Source organism: Ornithodoros turicata, chromosome 9 (assembly GCF_037126465.1).
Source record: "Ornithodoros turicata isolate Travis chromosome 9, ASM3712646v1, whole genome shotgun sequence".
Taxonomy (NCBI): Eukaryota; Metazoa; Arthropoda; class Arachnida; order Ixodida; family Argasidae; genus Ornithodoros; species Ornithodoros turicata.
In genome coordinates, this window is record NC_088209.1 from 404241 (window position 1) to 415657 (window position 11417).

Sequence of the window (11417 nt, forward strand, 5' to 3'; positions counted from 1 at the left end):
CAGCAAAACCAGCACCCCATACACAGGAACACGACCCTGCAACCTCCCGCGCTGCAAAACATGCAAGCACGTTCAACACGCTAACTCCGTCAAAAGCACTGCGAGCAATTACACCCACGCCGTTAACCACGCATTCACATGCACAAGCTCCAATGTCATATACTGCATTGAATGCGGCGACTGCTCTATGCAATACATTGGTGAAACCGGCCAACAAATGAACAACCGCCTTACCGGACACAGAACCGACACGTCCAACAAACTCCCCAAAGCAGTCGCCGAACACTTTAACGTTCCTGGTCACAATTTTGACAACATTAAACTATATATTCTAGAAAACGGGTTTAGATCCACACGTGACAGACGTGATAGGGAGACTTCTCTCATATACAAGTTCAAAGCTCTTCACCCGTCCGGTATCAACAAATCACAAGGCACCCTAGAAACACTTCACAAATAAAATATGCTTTTCCCTTCTACCTCCATTACACCCCTAACCCTTTAAATACCATGCCAATGATGAGGACGGTGCCCAGAAGAAGAACAGTCTCTGTTCGTAATATCGGCGGCTTCTGTCCTGAGGCAACTCCCTTCATATATTTAGAGAAAGAGCCTTACCTGCATGCATTGATCACGTTTATCAACGCCTGCTGTCTTGAGCAGTGACGCACGTAAACAACACCTATGTAGTGTAGGAGAGTAAGCAAGGTACATATAAATGGTAGCGAAGCTTGCATTGGCCACCACGTCTTCAAGGGCGGCCATGATAAAGACCGTCAGCGCCATCCATCCGTTGCGGGGCAAACTACAAATTTCGTCATAATGACGTCACCTGGACGTCACGTGGTACGTCACCGTTACGTATAGCACGGGGCGTGCCAGCCGCTCGCGCTGCGCGTTCCTTCCACCGCGATGCCGAGCCGCAGAATGTCACAATCGCTGTTGATAGTAAATCCAAGAGCAAAAGCTCATGAACAATTTGTGAACAGAGATGACACTAGCGACATGCGTGCAACAAAGGACACAGGAGACCAGGTGGGGGCTTGCTTTCTTTTATCACAGGTAAATTCGCCATGGCATTGTAAACAGTATAAATACAGTATAAACAGTATTATGTAGTCCGTCCAACTCCAGTATAAACACCCACGACAGAATAATGTGCAATAACTAGTATGACCGCCTATGTAGTGAATAAGCACAAAAAGATAATGTACAAATTCCAGCAAACATAGATAGGGCCCAGGACTATTGCTGTCCCCATGCACATCTGGAGCTTTCCACATATCTCTCGTACCAAGAAGGCGGAAGTGAACATATTTGCACTTTTGGGTCACATTATATGATACTTGCATGCTGTGTGGTGCTATGTCTCCCAACAGTTTTTGGCATTTGTAATGAATGCTATGGAGGAATTAGAAGGCACAAGTCCATTAGCTCAGTTTAGAAGTCTGTGATACTTTATCTTGCAAAACATCCAAAATAATATCAGCTTCCAGCAATGACAACCTTGTTCAGAGCATACACACTGTTCATGACTACTACTTTGATTACAACAGCATTTTTGTATTAAAGGCATGTCAAAGCATTGACAATGTTTTCTGCTTCTGCTATTTTGTGTACATTTTGCTACGTGGTGTAGGTTTTCAAGCTGCACAAAGTGCTTAGCCCTGCACATAACTGCACGTACATACTGGCAGTTGTGCACACAACTATTGAACTCCGCACAGGATCCAAAATATAAAATTACGTACTAGGGATCTATGTAGACAGGTATACACTGAATGCATATCAAAGAGAGGGCAAACTGCTGATGATCCAAAATAGAAAATCCATGCTAGGAGTCTATATACAAGGGGAAGCAAACAACAACTTTATTATGGGATGATGGCTGGGGCTTCCACAGGGATACACCTAATACGTATCAAAGAATAGCAAACTGCTGAAGATTCAAAATAGAAAATGTATGCTAGGTATCTTGAACACAGGTGTACATACACTAAACATATAAATGGGCACACACTACTGAACTCTGCATGGCTGTCAAAATACAAACAACACAGTAAGGAACTATGTGTAAAAGTGCACTATGACAATCGTACGCTAGACAGGAATGAAAGAATCACAAGAGATCATGTGCAATCTAGGTTACAACTGAAAGCACTGGATAGACAACAGAACCATGCATATGCTTTTGCATGGAAAGAAAATAACTTCTGGTTACATCAAAACAACGTGCACAGATTATGAACTTGGTCTCACTGCCTGCTGCAGTACCTTTTGACGTAACGTACTATTTCGTACTTCCTCATTCCTATGTCGTACAAACCAGAACAGTCGCACCCTGCGAAAAAAGTGAAATAAATCATCATACACTGATGAAGAATATAAGCTCAATGTCTTTGGCACAAGTATGTCCAACACTTCACACAGCTTGGACCTGACCCCTTGGGAGGTGAAGAATGTCTTGACGTTTGCTTTGAAGGCCTCCTCGCACGCACCCACAAACGTCGCAAAGGCAGGAAGAGGAACTGACAGCTTTCCAAAGTCAGTACTGTCCACATTCTTTACACTCAAATAAAGTAATAGCTGGGTACTGTCCTGAAATGTGGCATTGTCTTCCAGCAGTTTGCATTTCTGCTCAGAGGGGCAAGTGTGAGCACCGAGAAATTTTGCACCAAGCCACCCTGCGAAGAATGTTGTGCTGTTGGACCCAAGCAGTGATGGCGACTCACTGGGTGCCACGATGACATCGTCAGTAATGTGTGTGGCAGCAAAACATCCAAGTCTGCTCATGTAGTTAGAACCAATAGGTATTGCCGCCAGGAGGGAGTCCACGTCTTCAGCACAGTTTGAGCCCTGCGTAGTCTTAAAAAGTTGTCCGAGTTGCAGATGCCTTACTGCTGCCTGGAACTGAATGCAGCTGGAGTCAGGGTTGCTTCCACACTTTGTCCTAATTATGCAGAAGGTGTTTTCGAGTGCATCCTGGTTCAGCCTTCGAGTGAGGAGGTACTGTATGCCAGAGTTTCGCAGGTCTTCGCTGAGCTGAAGCACGGAAGTCATGGTCAAGCAGAAGCCACGGATACACGGGGGTGGTCTCTTGCATCCAAGAACTGTAATCTTCTCAAACTCGGACAGGCACTCCAGCAAGAAGTCCTTGTGAGCAGACCCCTGTTGTGTTGCCGAAGAATATTTCGTCTTGCCATGCAGGTGGCTACTATTAAGAGTGTCGAAGAGACGGTCGACGCGCTCAACAAATCTGGCTGTGTGGATGGCATCAGGTGGTAGCTGGTGGAAAGTAGATAAGGTGAACATTGAGGCTGCAACATGGTTGCTGAAGATACGTGCAGCCAGTTTGACTTTCATTTTTGAGCTGAACGTTAAATTGAAGTGCCCATCAGTTAGCCGTGGCATGGACCGTATTTCAAGCTGTTTGTCAATGGCAAAAGCATCCCGGATATGCTGCGCCCTTATGATGTGGTTGCCAACCTGGAAGTCATACTTTAACAGCATGTTGCGAAGGCATTTCAGCAGGTGGGGTGGATCAAATATGAAGAACAGCTTCTCATCACCAATAGTGAGATACGGCTTCGCAGTTGTAACCAGCTTCCCCAGTAGAGAGATATTCTGGCTTCCTTGGCCACATGTCACAACTTTTGGCCTCAATCCTGCACTCAGGAGGCGGTGGTAGCATTCAAGCAGTTTCTCTTCCCAAGTTTGAAGCAGATGCTGCTCTGTGAGTGAAGAAGTAGCCTAAGACCTGCTTCCATGGGGTACAAATGCCTCTAGCCACGAAGAGAAGTGCTTTGTTTGCCAACTCAGAGGGAGCATAGTAGTTGCCACAGCTCGGAAATCCTTCAAAACAGTCTTCTGTTGCATTGTACTCCAGTTCCCTCTTGATGTGCATCTCGTCGAAGATTATCACACAGAGCTTGTCCATTTCAGAGAAGTTTGTCACCTTTCGCTTCACAACATCAAAGACTTCATCTGAAAATCCAGGTCGTAGTGGGATACGTTTCATCCACAGCTGTAGTGACCTCACTGACGGCAAGTGGAACAGCTTTCGGCAGTACCTGTAGCCACGGGGGCTGTGAAAGTACAAGTTCAGCGCGAATGTCTTGTTTGGTGGTGACCAACGGCGCCCAAATTTGCACACACCTCCCATTTTTATCTGTGCCTCCATGAAGTCTGCGACAGTTCCAGAGACGTGACACCTCACATGCTCCATCAGGTCACAGATGGTCCTCGTTCGCCTACGCCTTTCAAGGTCTCTCTGAAGCTTCTTGTTGCGGGCTTGCAACTGGAGCACTTTCTTGCGGAGGTTATCCAGATTGCCTTTTGTTGGCTGTGCTGGAGCTGCCAGACTACTGGACGATGGGCAATCTTTGGGGGGATGCCAGCCACTTCCACCTGCAAATGGTGATCAAAAAGCATTCACAAGTCTGCGGACTTCATGGCGGTAGAGTATTCGTCACATACCTCCTAAGTGCTGAGGTGACGAGACTGCACGCAGTACACCAGACGACGTTCCTGGCAGAGGAGTGACAACTGCAGCTAGTGGGGAGACAACAGTGCTCTGTGTTGACAAGGCTGGTGCGTGTTGTGCGTAGCTATGGTCCTGATGAGACAGATCACGCTGTTGCTGACTTTCTTCAGTACCACACTCTGATGAAGCAGATGATGTCGTACAGTTAGCCAACCCAACAACTACGTTACTCAAGTATACCTTCAGCATGGCAAGGATGACTCATCTGGTGAAGGTGTATTGCTCCTGTGCTGTCGTCATCGCAGGCTACCACAGCTTGCACACGTTCCTCCGTTGAAGGCCCACTGCTTTCAAGTCTGCTCTGATTGGCGTAGGCACTACTTCCTCCTGTAAACCACCAGTAGCACTCGCAATAATTGCCTCTAGAGTTACAACATTTTCATGTGATAACTTGAGCATACCGACTTGTATTATACTTACCAACGCCATGCAGTGTGCGCTTCAATGTAGGAACTGCATCCCACCGAAGCCTTCCTGTGCGCAAATAAGCAACTGGTGCGAAGTGCTGGGAGCACAGGACCTTAGAGCGAATGGAAATTAGACTCGTATCCGCCTCCAGGTTGCAAAACTCCAGCCACGCCTTGTACCTGCGAAGCAGTTTTATTGTTGAAGAATTATGCAAAGCTGTGCCACGAAAACATGCACTAGCTACAGCAGCCTGACCCTATATGCCCTACATTCAGAGCTAAAAAAAAAGAAAAAATCAGCAAGCAAAGCAAGCCATCAACATGCTAGCATTGGGTACATGTAAGCACATGCAGCACAGCCCTTTGTGTCCCGTACATGCAAATCGTTGCAAAACTCCTCGTTGAAAGCAGCCCAGCAGCCACATGCTTAAATATTTACATGTTTACCACTTCACTGTGGAAGGATGACCTATCCAGGGAGTGTCCATACAGTCTGAAAGCTGGAAAACAGGTGATACCATTGAAACGCTATTAATCTTATGTAACTTGCACTATGTTCACTTCACGCGCTCTCAATAAAACTCGGGGGGAGAGGTACGCATTGTACTTCAGCAAACACTGCACGTCCTCAACCAAGTGACTCAGCTCCGTTCTCGGCCGAAGACACTTATAATATATAGGAACTCACCTCAAGGGGTCCCGAGGAAAACGGTGGAAACTTATACCGCCCATAGTGTCATCGGCGTCACAGTTTCCTTTCTCCTTCAGGAGGCACCGCTTATGTACGCGCCTCGACATGGTGCGTCTCCCCGTAGAGCCTGCAGGAACAGGTTTACCGGCGTTCTGTTGTGTTTCACCATTGTTCGTGTGTGCCTGCCTTACCTTAGTTCTCCGAGGAGTGTCCCCTGTTTGACTTGGTGGTTTGAAATTGAAAAGACGACGATGAAGAAGAAAACGGCTATCAACAGTCACAAAGTGCGCAGTCAACTACGGCAAACTCGTAGCTAACAACATGCTGAGGGACAGGAACCGGAACCGTACTCGGCTCTGTCTATAATCTTGTATTACTGGCAGACCGGGCGAATTGCTATATTAAAAATATGCATATTGGATTAATACACACATTATTCGCGCCTCCGATCAAATTATTTTTGTTTACGTTCGTAGTTTGCCCCTCAACAACCACGCTCGCATGTGTATCATGAAGGGTGCAGGGTTGCTAACACAGATTTGGTATTTTTTCTCGCCTTCGCTACCATTTATATGTACCTTGGAGTAAGCGTTAACGATAGTAAATGAACTATACGGTGCTGCTAACTGTGCAAGAGAATTTATGACAAGGAATTGGCAGACTCGTCAGTGCGTCGGTGTCAACCGTGTCAGGTGTGAGCGCCCGGCATAGCAGATATCACCCTCGCGAGCGAAAAAACGTATGTCCCATGATTCCCGGAGCCGCAGCGACGTTCCCCTCTGGCGGCGCTCCAAGTTATTCAGCTCGTGTATTTATCAAGTGCAGATTTTGATGTGGGATGTCTTGTGTTACGCCCTGACAACGCGATCGGTATTGCCAAGTATCATGCCCTTTGTCAGCTGTCCTCCCATTTGATGCCACACAAAGGACAAACGTTAAACGGACTTATTATCCGGATGATGATCGATTACACACATTACATTCATCACAAACGAAAAACATAACAAAAGTGAACCGGAACAGGAAGAACTCCCCTCCCTCTCCCTGCCTATCTCGTCTCCTCTCCCCAAGGTGGCGCTAGTTCCTCGTCTCTCAACACGGCTGGCCTCCAAATCATTGCGCCCTCGCAATGTCGTCGTCCCACTTTGCGGTTGTCCCGCTCACAGCATAATGTAGTCTTGCATCCATATTGGGGCCCTTCTCCGACGGTGGTGGGATTCTTGCCCCGTTGGCGCAGGAGTTTCCTGTTGCTGGACGACCTCGGAAGCCGTTGCTTGTTCTGTGCTTTCTTCTGTCAATAAAGACTCTTCTGACTGCGGTATGGTGTTGCTGTCTGTTGGCTGAGCGTAGGCGTGCTTAAGTTGCCGCGCAGTGGCAAGTCTTATGTCCTCGACAGTATTGTCACTCCTCTCTATAGTATATGTGTCTTTGTCAGAGTCCACAATTGTGTACGGTCCTTCGTACAATGGTCCGAGTTTGGTATCTCTAAATCCCTTGCTGTACCAAACTTTATCCCCAATACTGAGTGGTGACGGACGATGCCTCAAGTCATGCCTTCGCTTCATGCTCTGAAGATAACTTGTCAGTGTTGCTTGCGCCTGTGCACGTTTAGCTTCAATATCATCTTCGTCGTCTGATGGCACTGACAGTTCATTGTCCAAAGTTCTTCGTGGCACATAGTTGAATAACAATTCAAAAGGTGATGTCCGGAGTCCAATATGTGGCATGTTGTTCACTTGGAAGGTTGTTTCAGCAATGTACTCACTCCAGTGGTCTATGTCGCCACTAATGTTTTGTCTCAACGTGGACAAAACTTTGCCGTTTGCACATTCCACTAATCCGTTGGTTTGCGGTATGTAGGGCACAGTTAGTTTGTGAGTAATGCCTTTCTCATTAAAGTAACGTGTGGCTGCCCGCGATGTGAACACCCGGTCGTTGTCTGTAATGAAGAATCTTGGAGTTCCAAAAGTAAAAATGATGTCTTCATCGAGGAACTTCAGAACATGTTCTGTAGACTTATCTGGGACAGCTCGCGTGCTGATGAAACGCGTTGTCACATCGACTGCTGTTATGAAGTACTTATTGCAATCCTGTGAGTTAATTGGCCCCACATGGTCCATTGCAACGGTTTCGAATGGTGAGTCGGATGGCACACGAGGGTTCATGAAGCCTGCTTGTACACCTGTACTGGGATTGTACCGTTGGCACACTTCACATTGCTTAACGTGGTTCTCCACATCACGATGCATGTGTTCCCAGAAGTAGCGCCGTTGTATTTTTGACAATGTTCGAGTGGTGTCGCCATGTCCGTCATTTTCGTGGTATTCTTGAAGGACGCTTGCTTTGAGGCTGTCGGGTACAACGATTCGCAGTCTCTCCCGTTCCCGTTCCTGAGTGACGTGTACTAGGCAATTATTCACAATACGATAGTGTGAACTTGCATTTCCAGACTCCATCTCTTGGATGATTGATGCAGTGTGTGGGTCATTTCTCTGTGTGGAGCTCAGTCTGGAGTCCTCAGCTTCGAGAACGAAAACCCTGTGCGTGGTTTCTGGCATTCGAGATAAAGTATCCGCGACACTGTTTGTACTCCCTGCCGTGTGTCGAATTGTGAAATTATAGCACATCAAGTCCAGAACGATACGGGCAAAGCGCCGATTCGGATTTTTCTTTGACATTAGGTGAGACACAGCCCAATTATCTGTGTAGATGTCAAAGTGCTCAAGTCCTTCGTAGTATGTGTTAAATCTATCGGTGATGGCCCAATGCACTGCAATTGCCTCCAGGTCTGTGCTGTGCTTATGTCTATCGAAATCGGGCACCTTCCTGCTTGCGTACTCCACAACACGAACGTCATCCCGTGCTTCTGTGACAGAACTGCTCCAAACGCAGTATGGGAGGCATCAACGTGAATTTGTGTTGGCAGTGATGGATCAAAGTTAGCCAGTACTGGGGCCTCTGCCAAGCTTTCCTTTAAAGGGACTCTGACCAGAAACTGTGGGAGCTCTTTCGTACTTGTAGTCGATAAAGCACCCAACAAGGGCTCTCCATGCGAAAATACACGCATTAAAACCCCACGATTTCTCTAAACTCGAATTTTAAACATTCGACTTCATCCGAGTGCAGCACGCCTAGCGTCAAACTGAGAAAACATACGTTTATATAGAATATCCACCCCGGCCCACCATCAAGATGACGTCAACACGGGGGCCACTCGCAACACCCACAATTGGCTCAAACGCGTCACGTGGTCACGCAATATCTGTCAATTTCCTTCATGAAATGGCATTTCTACGTTAATATGTTTTTGTTACAGAGCCTCAAAAAGAAAAATATACCCTGCATTTATCACCTGCAACAGTTTCTACGATTTTCTTTTCAATCTGTACACGGCGTTCGATATATACTTCCGCATCCGGTCACCTGTAATGGATGCCGTATGCCGAGCTTGCGAACTGCGAACTTGTGTGACTCCCGGTTCATCCTCTTTGTTCGGGTCATTGGGTTGGTGTTGGAGTTGGAGTTGGTCATCATATTCTGAACGTTTCACCTATCGTTGCGGTGTACTTTTCTTGATCTGCTGCGAAGCGACGAACCGCAACGGCAGTCACTCGCCTCAGCGAACTTCTGTCTGCTGCATCTCAAAGGAGCATGGGGACCTGATGATACCTTCAACTAAAAAAACCAAATGTGCTCTCGTGTGGTCCTGACGGAAAAGTAGTATCAACAAGGTTAGCACATTTATTTTTCAGTTCCAAGTCTACGTACTGAAAACCATGCAGGTGCAGTCGATCATTCTCGTAGCTGTTGTGTAACGCGTATGCTTTCTTACATATCCCACAGAACCCTCCACTTTTTCGACCAAGTTATCGTTATGAGATCCTTCTGATGGCTTCTTACTAGGCTATGCCGCTCCGAAGCATTGACATGACGAAGCGTCGTGGTAGCTGCACCCCTCTGCCTTCGAAAGATGAATCAGTCATTCCACGCTGTGCTTACTGGCTTCGTATAGAGTCTGGCAAATCCGACAGACTTGGACTGCCTTTTTCAAGAAAGTTTGAAATGTAAGTATGTGTATATTGGTTTCACATATCCACCACATATTGAGCGTGTGTATGGTTGTACTTCACCGTGTATTCACACGAGCGCCTTTTCTGACTGCGCAGCGACTGAAGGAGGAGAAGGAGGTATCAGCATAATCACGCAATCATCCAACCATTCGGTCGCGGGCGGAGCTTATCGCACAGCAGAATCTATGAAGCGCGCACGTTTTTATTGTATTTTTGGCGAGATATCAAAGAGCCTTGTGCAACATCACTGCGCTCAGCTGCTCCGTCCGTCAGAAAGACGCACACGGATAGTTTGTTCGCGGGGCACAGAATCTGACGACTGACGCGCAGAAGGAGGACGGAGCGAAAAAGAAGTTACCCTCTGTTGCCAATGTTACAAGCTCTGTTATTTATTATCTAATACACCAGGTACAGCAACAGCCGATCTTGTGGAAGCTTGCCGATGAGCAAAATCGAAATGTACCAAGGAAACATGCCATGTGGGAAAAGCTCGCTCTTGAAATGGTAAAGAGACACCCGGACGTCGAAACAACGGTAGATGTGTACATCAAAACACTTTTTGGGTCCCCATATTCACAGTACAGTCGTTGTATCAGTTGCTGTTAATTAATAATAACGAGTTGGCAGCATTCGCGTTCCAAACCAAAAGGTATCGGCTCAGGACGCTAGCAGTTTGGTTTAAAAACGAGAAATGTGTGAGCAGTATCGCACGCCGGGTAAGACAAAGGGGGGCAAAATTTTATCCCCAAGCCGGCCACTGTAAGGTCACGCATATTCATAGTTGTCTGGCATCATAAATTAACCATGTAATGGTATAATATTTTAGGGCTGTCATTACACAAGCCTACATGGTAGCACCCCGGGGTCATCATCACGTCATGCGGTGCATTCGCGGGATGCCACTGTGTGCATACATCGTGTTCTGACAAGCACCAACGAAAACGATCAGTTTTAATAAAGGGAGTCAGTTTTCCACGGTTTCACTATTCTTACGTGTTTCCCATTCATCGCGGCCACACAGTTTGGGAACTGCCACAGCGCTTTAGAGTAACGTGCTTTACCCCTGGATAAAGCTATAGTGCTGAAGATGCAACACTTACGTGATGGCGTCTCGCTTTGTCATGACATTATTTCATAATTAGTCACTAGGGGAGCTTCCTATATAACGCGATATGCAAAAAGTGCCAATTCGTTTTGAATTGGCACAATTGAATTTCGTTTTGTTCCATAATTTTGTATGTATGTATGGGACAGTAATTTACCCCCACCAGAAAAAGAGAAAAAGAAAAGAAACAGGAAAGATCATAAGGGTTGTTTGAGTGGATGTGAACTCTTCTCGCTATCCCACCGGTATACGCGATGAACGTTTTACTGGGAATGAGTAGTAGACACAAAAACATGGCCTGTCCAACGCCTAAAGCAATGGGGCCAATGAAACGAAGGAATTTAAAGCTACCAAAGCTAGCCAAGCTCGCCGAGAAAAAAAAAAGCAAGACGGATGGAGGATAGAGAATGAAGGGTGGAGATGCGTTGAGGGTGCATGAGTTCGTCGGGGACAGCAAAGTATTAGATGGGCCGTTGAGCAAGACCTCCCTTCTGCAGAAAGAGGACAAGGTTTCTTGCTTTAGCGGATCGTGCGGCAGAGGGACCACCACAGACACAGACACAATTGACACAAAAAGGTGTACGCTCCACTCTGTCCTCCA